The sequence below is a fragment of the Vipera berus genome (genome assembly GCF_964194415.1).
Source record: "Vipera berus genome assembly, chromosome: W".
NCBI classification, from domain to species: domain Eukaryota; kingdom Metazoa; phylum Chordata; class Lepidosauria; order Squamata; family Viperidae; genus Vipera; species Vipera berus.
The window spans coordinates 71013588-71026667 of NC_138210.1; positions in this window are offsets into that span (position 1 = coordinate 71013588).

The following is a 13080-nucleotide window of genomic DNA, read 5'->3' on the forward strand; positions in this document are numbered from 1 at the left end:
GGCAGGAAACACTTGGACAAATGGCTGTCCAGTCTCTTCTTAAAAATGTCCATTGTTGGAGCATTCACAGCTTCTGGAGGCAGGTTGTTCCACTGGTTAATTGTTCTAACTGTCAGGAAGTTTCTCCTTAGTTCTAGGTTGCTTCTTTCCTTAACTTTCTCTCCTTGATTTTCATGGACCTACAGAAGAGATTAGACACCCATTTGTCTGAAATGGTATAGGGTCTTCTAGTCAAGCAGGGGTTTATCTAGAGGCCCTCCAAGGTCCCTTCAAACTCTGTTATTCTATGTTTCTGTGTTTTATTTCCAAAATTCTTTATGCAGTTTCACAGGATAAAGTGTGAATACAAAGCAAAGAGTACATTTTGTAAAGAATTTAGACTTTGTCAACCCAACAAGTATTGTCAGTGAATAACATACACAGAATTGTGTGATGCAATCTTCCTTGTGGAGAAAATTAAATGCAATCTAATTGGGGCAGAGAAAGTCATTTTAGCTATAGTTATTGGAACAATAGATTGTGCTAGAATCAAGGTTTAGCTCGTTTTGTGAGCTTACTTATTTTGTACTAAATTCTTCATTGAAAGGAAAATATGTTTGTTGGAGAAACCTTACCTTAAAAGGCTGTAATTCTAGAGATTCAGTCACTTTATCTGCCAAGATTTTTCTGAGATTAGATCCCTTTGATAGCATGCTATGCAAAGAATGAGCCACAGCATAAACTCCATTATAGATACTGTAGCTGTGGCCAGACATCTGTAATTGAAACAGAGATTCAGGAAGGTTTCCCAGTCTTTCTTCACCAGTGCATTTGCGACTGCCCAATGATGACAATCTTGAATTAGGAAATAAACAGTCAAATGCTTGCTCCCAAAAATGGTTTCGGAATCCATCTCTTTGCCTTGAATGGGGTTTTATGGACCAAAGAAATTGCTCAAATTCCAGATTTTCAATTGAATGGATTTGGAAGGCAATGGCCCCATCATAAAACTGGAGATTCCATTCCCTTTGGGTTCCTGTTAGTGTGAAATCAATTTGACTGGTGGTGACCCACACCTTGCTTAAAGATGCATTTCCCCGATTTGCAGCATCCCATACAGATTTGAGAGCTGTCAGCCAGGCTAATGTCGAAGATTCTCCATAGATGATGTATGTATTTGTTTTAACATCTGTGAAATGTGTATAAAAATGAAACATTATATCACTGAATTTGCCCAAGTCATCCAAACGCAATTCTTTTGGAAATCTTTGTATGAAAGCTAAGCAGATTCCCTGCTGGAAAAACAAGGGCTCCAATTTCTGCAAAAAATGTTCTCCACTCTCAGTGTCTGAAGCAAAGAGCCCAATCCATTTCCATCCAAAATGTTGAAGCAATCGGACAATCCCAAAATATTGAGGAACCTCATTTGGAGCCATAAAATAAAGTGAAGATGATTTACTGTTATCAATTTTTCCCATAGGAAATGATCCATATGTGAGCTAAAAGAAAACACCAAGCCATGGAGTTAAGGACAGGTATTCATTTTGCTTATCCATGTTTATGGATCACTACAAAAATCGGATGGACATATTATAATTTATTCTTTATCCATAATTTCTTGATTTTTTTCTGAAAATATAGAAACATTTTTTTGGGGGAAAAACTTTATATCACCCAAACTAGCAGGAAACACAACAGGGGGTCAACCTGTTCTCCAATGCTCCAGAAGGCAGAACAAGAAGCAATGGATGGAAACTAATAAAGGAGAGAAGCAATCTAAAACTAAGAAGAAATTTTCTGACAGAACAATCAACCATTGGAACAGTTTGTGAGCCTTCAGAAGTTTTGGTACTCCATCTCTGGAGGCTTTTGAGAAGAAACTGGACAACTAATTCTCAGAAATGGTATGAGGTCTCCTGTTTGAGCAGGGGATTGGACTAGAAGACTCCAAGGTCCCTTCTAACTCTTTTCATTCACCATGGACTTTAATTTTGATTTGCCTCACTTAAATCTTTGGTGAGATTTATGAGAATGAACAGCAAAGGATGCTCTTGGGTATCCTTAATCAATTGATTAATCTTTTAATCAATTAAGAAGAACAGGATAAATCCCCTCAACTGTGAACCCACCTGTGGAATTTTGTAAAAATCTACCATTTCTGCTATATGCAATGAAGTATCTGACCCAAGTCCTCCAATGATGGCCATGAGATTTTTCCTGGTGCCACATTCATAGTTGGGGACAAATGTATGTGATTTGAAGACCATGTCCAGGGTTGTCCGATAAGTCTTCTTTGGATTGTTGTAGCTGTCATACATGTGGAACCCCAAAGTAACATTAGATAGGATATGTGGATTCTCATTGATCTCCTTCACAGCAAAGGCCAAGGCAAGGACATGCTGGTAGAATTTTGTAATGAGACTGCAAACAGAAAAAAAACCCAACAGAAGACAATTATACAAAGCATAGAATACTGTTGAAAAAAAATAATAGTTTCTGCCTGAGATTGGAATTAGGTTTTTAAAATATAGTGCTGATGTTTCTAATCTATTAAATACTTTCGGCTACAGTCCATATAGTATTTAGAAAGGATCATTTTATTACCCATTTCATTCAGAGAAGGTTGCTCCTTTCAATGGCAAAACACTTAACTGTTTGTCTGTAGATATATTCTAAATGTATTCCACCTTTTCCTTTACTACTCCTTTATGAAGAACGGTTGCAGGAATTGGGTATTGCCAGTCTAAAAAGAAGAACTAGGGGAGATGTGATAGCAGTAATATAGTATTTGAGGGGCTGCCACAAAGAAGAGGGGCTCAACTTATTTTCCAAAGCACCAGAAAGTGAGAAAAGAAACAATGGATGGAAACTAATCAAGGACAGGAGCAACCTGGAATTTAAGGAGAAACTTCCTAACAGTGAGGACAATTAACCAGTGGAACAGGTTGCCACCAGAAATTGTGGGTGCTCCATCACTGGAGATTTTTAAGAAGAGACTGGACTGTCATTTTTCTGAAATAATATAGACTTTCCTGCTTGAGAGGGAGTTGGACTAGAAGACCTCCAAGGTCCCTTCCAGCTCTATTCTGATTCATTGAAGCTTAACTGTTCATTTTTCTTTTCTAGCTAATTTCCATGGACCTACAGAAGAACGGAGGAAAAATGGAACAAACTGTTCCCTATTGCTTTGATTACTGTAGCATCAGAACTAGGATAGCGCCATAAGGGGTAAGGGTGGTGGTGATGATACTGTGGGAAGAAAAGCTGATACATCTGTTAGATAAGACAACTGGCAGCAAAGCAAAGACTAGTTGGAAGGAGCAAATTGAAAAGGAAAAGGCAGAGGCTGATGCCAGTAGAGAAGTCCATTCAGAACCACTCAACAGGTGGACCTTCCCTGCACAGATTAAAAAAAGGCAAAACCCTGGAGAATAAATAATCAGGTCCTACAGTAACAAGAAGAAGAAGAAGAAGACGAAGACAAAGATGAAGAAGAAGAAGAAGAAGAAGAAGAAGAAGAAGAAGAAGAAGAAGAAGAAGAAGAAGAAGAAGAAGAAGAAGAAGAAGAAGAAGAAGAAGAAGAAGAAGAAGAAGAAGAAGAAGAAGAAGAAGAAGAAGAAGAAGAAGAAGAAGAAGAAGAAGAAGAAGAAGAAGAAGAAGAAGTTGGAAGAGACCTTGGAGGTCATCTAGTCCAAACCCCTGCTCAGGCAGGAAACCCTATACCATTTCAGGCAAATGGCTGTCCAGTCTCTTCTTAAAAACTTCCAGTGTTGGAGCATTCACCACTTCTGGAGGCAAGGCATTCCACTGGTTAGTTGTTCTAACTGTCAGGAAGTTTCTCCTTAGTTCCAGGTTGCTTCTCTCCTTGACTAGTTTCCATCCATTGCTTCTTGTCCTGCTTTCAGGTGCTTTGGAGAATAGCTTGACTCCCTCTTCTTTGGGGCAGCCCCTGAGATATTGGAACACTGCTATCATGTCACCCCTCACCCTTCTCTTCGTTAAACTACACATACCCAATTCCAGCAACCATTCCAATAGTCCAAACTCAAATCATCCTGGCCTCAATACCCACCCACTGCAGTCCAGATTGGAATTTCAAAAATTGGCTTAAGAACTAGAAACTGCAAAAGAGATCAATAGCTTAGGACATAGTGTGGAATTCCTCAGAATCTTTGAGAAACTAATTCTGCAGTGAGTGACTTAGTTGAGAAGGAAGAATCCTCATTTTTGCCAGTGACTTTTTTTATTACTTCAAACACTGTCTTATAATTTGAGATAAACATTTCCAATTTCAGATAGGTATTCCTTGAGCACTATGTTTTACGCAGCTTTGCTTTCTAAATTTCTTCAGTTACAATATTTTCAATTATAAAGAGCACTGTAGATAATTTTTTCAATTCTGTCTTTCAAATAAACTTTGTTTGAAGTTAGACGTTGGTATGCTTGTCTTATCTCTCTTTCCACAAAAATAACAAATCAATAAATTTTACTCTTGCTTTACTTAATAGACTAACGATATCTTTTTAAATATTTTTTTTTATTTTATTAAATGCCTGTGTCTTAGAGATTTCTAATCCAACAATTCATGTTCAGCCTCTCATGTCATCTTCCTAAAAACAAAATGAAGTGTTTTAATGGCAGCACAAAAGTTTTATTTAGCTTACAGCCGCAGACTGTCTGAAAACTCAACCGGTTACATGAGCAGATCAAATTTTCATCTCCTTTCTTTGAGCAACATTTAACTCAAAAGAATAGGTGTCAACATATAGAAAATCTGAGAAGAAACAAGGGATCATTAGGTGAAGAAGAGTGTAGGATTTGCTTACTCTGAAAGTCCATATAGATCCTGAGATGGATGTCCATAAAAGGTATGTTCACTGAAGGCATAGAGATGCTGTGATGCCATCCCTCCAATGAGGAGATCACCTGGTTGGTACCATTCATGTAGAATAGGAATAGGATCAACCTCCAGGCACTTGAATGCGTTTGCTTTGATCACTGGGAACATCAGAATGAATAACACATCAGCAGCCAAAAAATCTTCTAAAACAGGTCTCCAACATATCAACCCACACCAATAGATCTGACTTAGCATACCAGATTTTTTCAACACACCTCCTAAGAAAAAAAGCATCAATCTAAACCTGTAACTTTAATGGATATACAGACATGTGCTAGAGTAAGGACTGAGATTTCCACAACTCAGAGCTAAAACTGGTCTGATCAAAGAAAGAGCAGATGCTAGAAGAAATTAACCCAACAGCCCTTCTTTGACACTTCCCACCACCCCAAGTTCTCCATGGAACTGGGATTAGTTTATAACCTCTTTCAACCTTGCTTTGTATTTTTCACTGCTTTCTGGAAAATCTCTGGAGCTTTGAACAAATAAAAACATAGTAATTTGAACCAATTCCAGGAAGAGTTATCTATTAAACATTTTTCCATAAGTGGCCATAAAAATGAAAAACAAAAAGAACTTATAATTCTTAATTCAAAATTTGAAAAAGTGACCCCTTATACTTTTCTGATATAAAAGTAATTTTCTGATATAAAAGTAATTTTAAAATTCAAATGATTTTTTATAATATGCACAATGGACGCAGATGGAAAGATGAAATATTGTTTTAGCTATCTTAATTCATGGTGGGGACTTGCAAAGAACTATAAAAAAGTAGAATAGAATAGAGATGGAAGGGTCTTTGGAGGTCTTCTAGTCCACCCCCTGCTACAGCAGGAGAACCTATACCATTTCAGACAAGTGAGTATCCAGTCTCTTCTTAAAAACCTCCAGTGATGGAGCACCCACAATTTCTGAAGGCAAGCTGTTCCACTGGTTAATTGTCCTTACTATTAGGAACTTTCTCCTTAATTCCAGGGTGCTTCTCTGTTGATCAGCTTCCAACCATTGTTTCTTATCCTGCCTTCTGGTGCTTTGGAAAATAAATTGACCCCGTTTGCTTTGTGGCAGCCTCTCAAATACTGGAATACTACTATTATGTCACCCTTATTTCTTCTTTTCTTTAGACTAGGCAAACCCAATTCCTGCATTTGTTCTTTTTGTATTTCAGTTTGTTAGAGAGATCTTTGTGCAGCCATGCTGGTTTCTTTTTAGATTTCTTGTTTTTTCTTTCTCAGTGGTATTGTGCTGGTCTGGGCTTTTGTGATCGCATTTTTCAGGGTTTCCCACACTTCCTGGGTTGTTTTCCCTTTTAGGATTTTCATCCATGGGATATTTCCTAGCTTCTCTCTGAGTTTGTTAAAGTCAGCTCTTTTGAAATTTAAGACATTGGTTGGATTGTTTTCTATTGCTAGTGTTTGCATTATGTTAAATTCCAGTATGACGTGGTTACTTTCACCCAAGGTTCTGGCAGTTCCCTCTATCGCTTCTTCTCTATTTGTAAGGATTCGGTCCAATATGGCTTTACGTCTAGTTTCCTCCTCCACCTTTTGGGGTTTTTTTTGTTTTTTTTAATTCCATTTATATCCCGCCCTTCTCCGAAGACTCAGGGCGGCTTACAAGCTTAGCAGTAGCCTTCATTCTATGTATATGCCTGCTTATTAGGGCTTTCACACACACACACCCAAGCGGCATTATTACAAAGTCAGCTTAATTGCCCCCAACAATCTGGGTCCTCATTTTACCTACCTCGGAAGGATGGAAGGCTGAGTCAACCTTGAGCCTGGTGGGACTCGAACCTGCACTAATTGCAGGCAGCTGGTGTTACTTAAGGAGGCATTAGCCCACTGCTCCACCAAGGCTCATGACAAAGTTGTCAGCTAGATTGGTTAGGAATCTGTCTGATCTCCCGCTCACTGCAGAGTTTGTCTCCCAGTTGAAGTCTCCCATTGCTGTTGTGGTGTCCTTCCTGCATACATTTGTTACCTGGTTGGCAAAGAGTTCATCTATTTCTTCTGACTGGCTGGGTGGCCCGTAATATATACCTATGGTAATGTCACTTTTCCCCCCTCTTTTATATTGACCCATATATATATTCTGGAGAGATTTTGTCTTGGATCATGTGCATTTCTGCAGATATGTGGTGTTCTCTTACATATAGTGCAACTCCCCCTCCTCTTTTTGTAGACCTGTTTCTTTTGAACAATTTGTATCCATCCATCAGTCCGCTCCATTCATGGGTTTCGTCCCATCAGGTTTCTTTTATCCTCCCTAATCAACAAATGAAGACAAAACTTGAAATTTAGAAACCTAGAAGAGGCTGGTAATTTTGAATTCATTCAGTTTCAGTTTCATATAAAAGGTTTGTTTTATGTATTTATCATGGTGCATGGTTATGAAAGCATTTAAATATTGAGGCTGAAGAACTACTACACTCCCCAAATTCAAGCTATTTATGGATAACCAAATTAAGAGGAGAACAGAACAGAACAGAACAGAACAGAACAGAACAGAACAGAATAGAATAGAATAGAATAGAATAGAATAGAATAGAATAGAATAGAATAGAATAGAATAGAATAGAATAGAATAGAATAGAATACATGGAATAGAATAGAATAGAATAGAATAGAATAGAATAGAATATAATAGAATAGAATAGAATAGAATAGAATAGAATAGAATAGAATAGAATAGAATAGAATAGAATAGAATAGAATAGAATAGAATAGAATAGAATAGAATAGAATAGAATAGAATAGAATAGAATAGAATAGAATAGAATAGAATCTGGAAGGGACCTTGGAGGTCTTCTAGTCCAGCTCCCTGCTCAAGCAGAAGACCCTATATCATTAAATAGAAGTGGCTGTCCAGTCTCTTCTTAAAAACCTCAAGTGATGAAGCACCCACAGCTTTTGGTGGCAAGCTGTTCCACTGGTTAATTGTCCACAACATTAGGAGGTTTCTCCTTAATTCCAGATTGCTTCTCTCCTTTAGTTTCCATCCATTAGTTCTTGTCTTGCTTTCAGGTGCTTTGGAGAATAATTTGACCCCCTCTTCTTTGTGGTAGCCCCTCAAATACTGGAATACTGTTATCCTGTCCCCCCTAGTCCTTCTTTTCTCTAGACTAGATATATCCAAATCCTGCAACTGTTCTTTTAGTCTTCAGGCCTTTAATCATCTTAGTTGCTTTCAAGTTGAAGAAAACCAAAATCAGGGGCATGTCAATAGCCCTCTCCCCAAAGCTATCATACTGACAGTATTTTTGCAATTTAAAGAAACACACACTTGCCAGAAATGCTAACTTTGGTGGGGATCAAAAAGAATTGTTTTGAAAACGAGCAAGAAAAATGAACAATAAGAGGTAAATGAAACAAAAATAAGGCCAAAAAAGAAACAAATACATACATATTATATATGAACCAATAATAATATATTTATAAAATTGTCATATGTATTCTGCAGTAATTGGTAATTGAGTCTATTTGCCAAACATAATATTTTTAACTTATCTAAAATGGAAAAACCACTTTTCTTATTCGTATTTTAATAATCAAGCAATTCCTTTCATGGTATACAGTCATATAGATATGTGCATTCAATATTTGAGAGTATTAAAACTTTTCTCATAAGAGAATGCATGCAAAAATGGGTTCTGAATGGAGGTTACTATTGTAAATACTGACACAGGCTGTCTTTCTTCTTTGAAGGAGAAACACCTTTAAGGTTTGGTTGCACCACTGGTTCAGAAGACCTTGGTTGAAGGAGATTATCTAGATTCTTTTCACTCAGGATTCAGACCCAGGTATGGGACAGAAATGGTATTGACTGTACTTTTGGATGATCTCTGGCCTGTGTCAAATGTGGGTTGTATATCCATAGTGCTCTATTTGTACCTCTTGGTGGCTTTGTACCATTGATCATGGTGTAATTCTGGATCATTTCAGAGGATTGAAGGTAAGCGGCCTGGTGCTGTGCTGGTTTTTCTCCTTTTTTTCAGGGCCCAGTTATAGTTGATGGTGAGAGGGGCGAAGAGATCCTGCAGTTGGTCCTTACTACATGGAGTGTCTTATGTTTTGGTGCTCTCCCTCTTCTTATTCAACCTCTACATACCATGGGGTGGAGGTATCATCATTGCCCTTGGCAAATTAAGTGATCCCATGTACATTTTAGCCCAATGCCTAGAGACTGGTTGGGGGACAACTGGATTCGGCTCAACTGTAGCAAGACTGAGTGGTTCTGCATTTTAAGGGCTATTGGTTCAAGGACTATAAAATTTTGGGGTTAGACTGGTGGCACTGCCTCTGACAGACCTGGTGTGCAATCTGGGGGTCCTTCTCAGAGAACAGGTGGTAGCCATGGCTAGGAGGGTCTTTGCACAGCTTTGTGTTGTATGCCAGTTGCATCCTTTCCTAAAGCAGCAGGCTGTGCTCATAGACACTCAGGCCCTAGTCAATTCCAGATGGATTGTTGTAATGCACTGTACCTGGGTTTGCCCTTGAAAAATATACAGAAGCTTCAATTGCTGCAGAGTGGAATGGTATGGGCAATATATGTTTTCCTAGAAGTTTACATGTTATATCTGTGCTCAACAAGCTGCATTGGCTACCAGTTTGTTTTCCACATCCAATTCAATTCCAGGTCCAAGTCCAGGTCCAAGTGTTTTTGACCTTTGAATCCCTACATGATATAGAGTCCCATTATCTGAAGGATCAACTCTCCCCAATGATTTCAACCAGTCCATTAGTTCTAGCAAAGAAGGCATGTTATGAATAACATCTGCCAAAGACCTGCATTTGAGGGGCCCAAGAAGGCAGGCCTTCTCTGATATGGCACCTGCCCTATGGAACATTCTCCTCCCTGAAAACGGTTGACTCCATCCATCAAAACCTGGTTATGTCATGAAGATTGAGGAGTCCCAAGGAACCAGATATGTTTTTAGAAGGCTCCACTGTAATTAATATTTTACTCTCTCTGTGTGGCTTATACATTTAAATGCATTATTGATTTTTTTAAAAATTTTTAATGATGACTTTATATTTTCAGAATGATTATTTTTGTATAGTTTTTGTTGTTTGCTGAATGCCATTCAAAATCTCTTTTTGTGTCATGGCCAGCCATATCATTGTGAGAAAGCAATCAAACAAACATCATTTTCAGTTATTAATTAACGCAAAGTTTAAATCCTGGCTTTCACCCAACTTTTCTATTAATTGAGTTAGTTTTTCCTTCCTTCTTTCTTACTTTCCCAAGGTAGAAAATCATCCAAGTTTTAATAGTCAAAGAGAGTGGCTTTGAGATGAATTGAAGCACACCTCTGAACTTTTCCACTTATTATACCACACACAGAGAAAAGAAATTAAGACATATTAAATACAGTATCCTTAAAAAAGCATATGTCCAACAGTGGAAGAGAAAATTATGAAGTCATAATTATCTCCCCACTAGAATTATTCCAAAGATAATAATTTGTTCTGTTCATAAAATCTGTAAACACTTGAATAAGACTTTAAAGAAATGAAAAAAAAATGTAAAGAAAGATCTGTCTCATGGAGACTGGGGAGTACAAGAAAATGATACACAACTCCTGTGATGGCAACTGCCCCAAATTAAGTTGCATTGATGGAGTTCCTCAGTGCCATTCAAATCTTTTGGGTATAAGCACTACAGTATAATATGCAATAAGAATCAGGGGTAAAAGTTAGGCTTCAGCCTTGCTCTTAACAGGAATTTTGAGGCTGGTGAATGCAGATTAATATTGGAAGCTGCTGGTAGCGGAACGTCTATATTTAAAGAACATTTGCTGCCCAAATGTTCTTTCTTCTCTTATTTCCACTCTTCAGAGTGAAGTCTCTGCCATGTCATCCAGGTGTTCCCATCATTGTTCCAAATGAATGGTACCAGCCAGGGGACCTTGTCATTGGTGGGATGGTATCTATGGCTAACTACCATTTTAATGAACTTTCATTTCAGCAGCATCCCTCTCAGGAGTATTTTGGCCATCCAGAGTAAGCAATTCTTATCTTTCACATTTGTGGCATCTCTAGGTAGAGGAACTGTAATAAATTGGGGGGGGGGAAGAGTACATTTTCTTCCCTAATGTGAACCCTTTCTGATGAAAGATACCGCTTTATGGAATATGGAATGCCATAAAGCTATTTTTGTTTATAATGCAGCAAAATTGTATATTTTGAAATTCTAAAATTTGAAAATGTGAAACATTAGATCAGGAAGCCTTCATTATGTCAAAAGGAGAATACCTAGGGAAATATGCATATTTAAGTGTATATACCCCTACAAGAAATCTGGAAGATTCTACCTTGTAATATCTATGAAGACTCTTAGTCATCCAGGTCATGATTGTCTGAAAGGTGATTTTTCAAGAGGCAACTGGACTTTCTTTTTTTCTTTAAAGATGTTTCACTTCTCATCCAAGAAGCTTCTGCAGCTCTGAGTGGATAGTGGGGAATGGAAGGGTTTATGCTTCTTGCAGACATCTGGTCTTTTACATTCTTTTAGAGAGTCATTAAGGCCACTTGGATGTTTATTTGTATCCTCAGGGTCACCTGAGTGCTGCAAATGGATGTGGAACCTTCTTGGAACTGTTGAAAGGACTGTGTTGTAGACTGGAGATAGATGATGTCCTATCCCTCCCCCTCTGTTGAGAGAAGCTTGTTCAATTCTGATATAAATGGCTTCTTTGACCCCTCTTTCAATCTTTGACCGCTCTTTGGTCATATAAATTATCCTATTTTCAGAGTGCTAACAAAATTCTACCAGCATGTCCTTTCCTTGGCTTTTGCTGTGAAGGAGATCAATGAGAATCCAAAAATCCTGTCCAACATCACTCTTGGCTTCCATATCCATGACAGCTACTACAATGCAATGATGACCTATCGGACCACCATGGACCTGCTCTTCAGATCAGAGAGATTTGTCCCCAACTATAAATGTGACACCAGGAAAAATCTAATTTCGATCATAGGAGGGCTCAGCTTTGAAACCTCTTCCTATATTGCTGACCTTTTACTGTTTTACAAGATTCCACAGGTAGGATCTTTGGGGAGAGAGGTCTCCTTTCTTTCTCCTCCTTTCTTTTTCTCAACCAAGGCTATCAAAAATTGATTGTCTCTGAATGATGCCCACATAGCTCAACAATCTGACCAAAACTGTTGACCAATGTTAGTTTCAAAAATAGCAAAAGAGAAATAGATGCTGGTACTGATACTATAATATGTGTTTATTTTCTTTTAGCTTACATATGGGTCATTTACCCCCCAGGATATTCATAGTGCTGAGATTCCCTTCTATTACTCCATGGTCCCAAATGAGTCCACACAATATGTTGGGATTATCCTACTGCTTCAACATTTTGGGTGGATATGGGTTGGGCTTCTTGCTATTGATAACAGGCATGGAGATTATTTTCTGCAGACCATGGAGTCCCTCTTTTCCCAGCATGGAATATGTTCTGCTTGTACACAAAGAATTCCCTTTTTAACTTACTGGGATAAATTATTTGAGATGCTTGAGAAAGGGAGAACTATTTATGACCGAATAACTACTAAAAAGATCAGTACCTTTATCATGTGTGGAGAATCTTTGTCAATTATATGGGTGACAAGTATCATTTTTTGGATTGATCCTGGAATTGGGCAGAGTTCTTTGGGAAAAGTGTGGATCATGACTGCCCAGATGGATTACATATTAACAGGAATGCAAAGAAAATGGGATCGGCAGTTCTTTGATGGTGCCATCTTTTTTACTATTCACTCCAAAGAAATCCCAGGTTTCAAGGAATTCCTGAAGTTCATAAAACCTCCTTGGATTCAACAAGATGGCTTTTTCCCACTTTTCTGGGAACAAGTATTTGATTGTTCATTGCCATCTCCTCCTGTGACTCTTCTGGATGATGACACTTGTACTGGAGAGGAAAAGCTGGAGGACATTCCTGGGGCTCTTTTTGAGGCACAGTTGACTGGACACAGCTATAGTATTTATAATGCTATCTATGTATTGGCTCAAGGTTTACATGCTCTCTCCTTACTTCAATATAACCATAGGCATTTGGTGAAGCATAAATTATCAGAATATGAAGGTGTGCAACCATGGCAGGTGATTTTTGTGCTACAAGTACTTTCTACTAGATAAAGGTTACAAAGTTAGACTAATTGATTCCAACAAGGAAGAAGCAGTTATTAAAA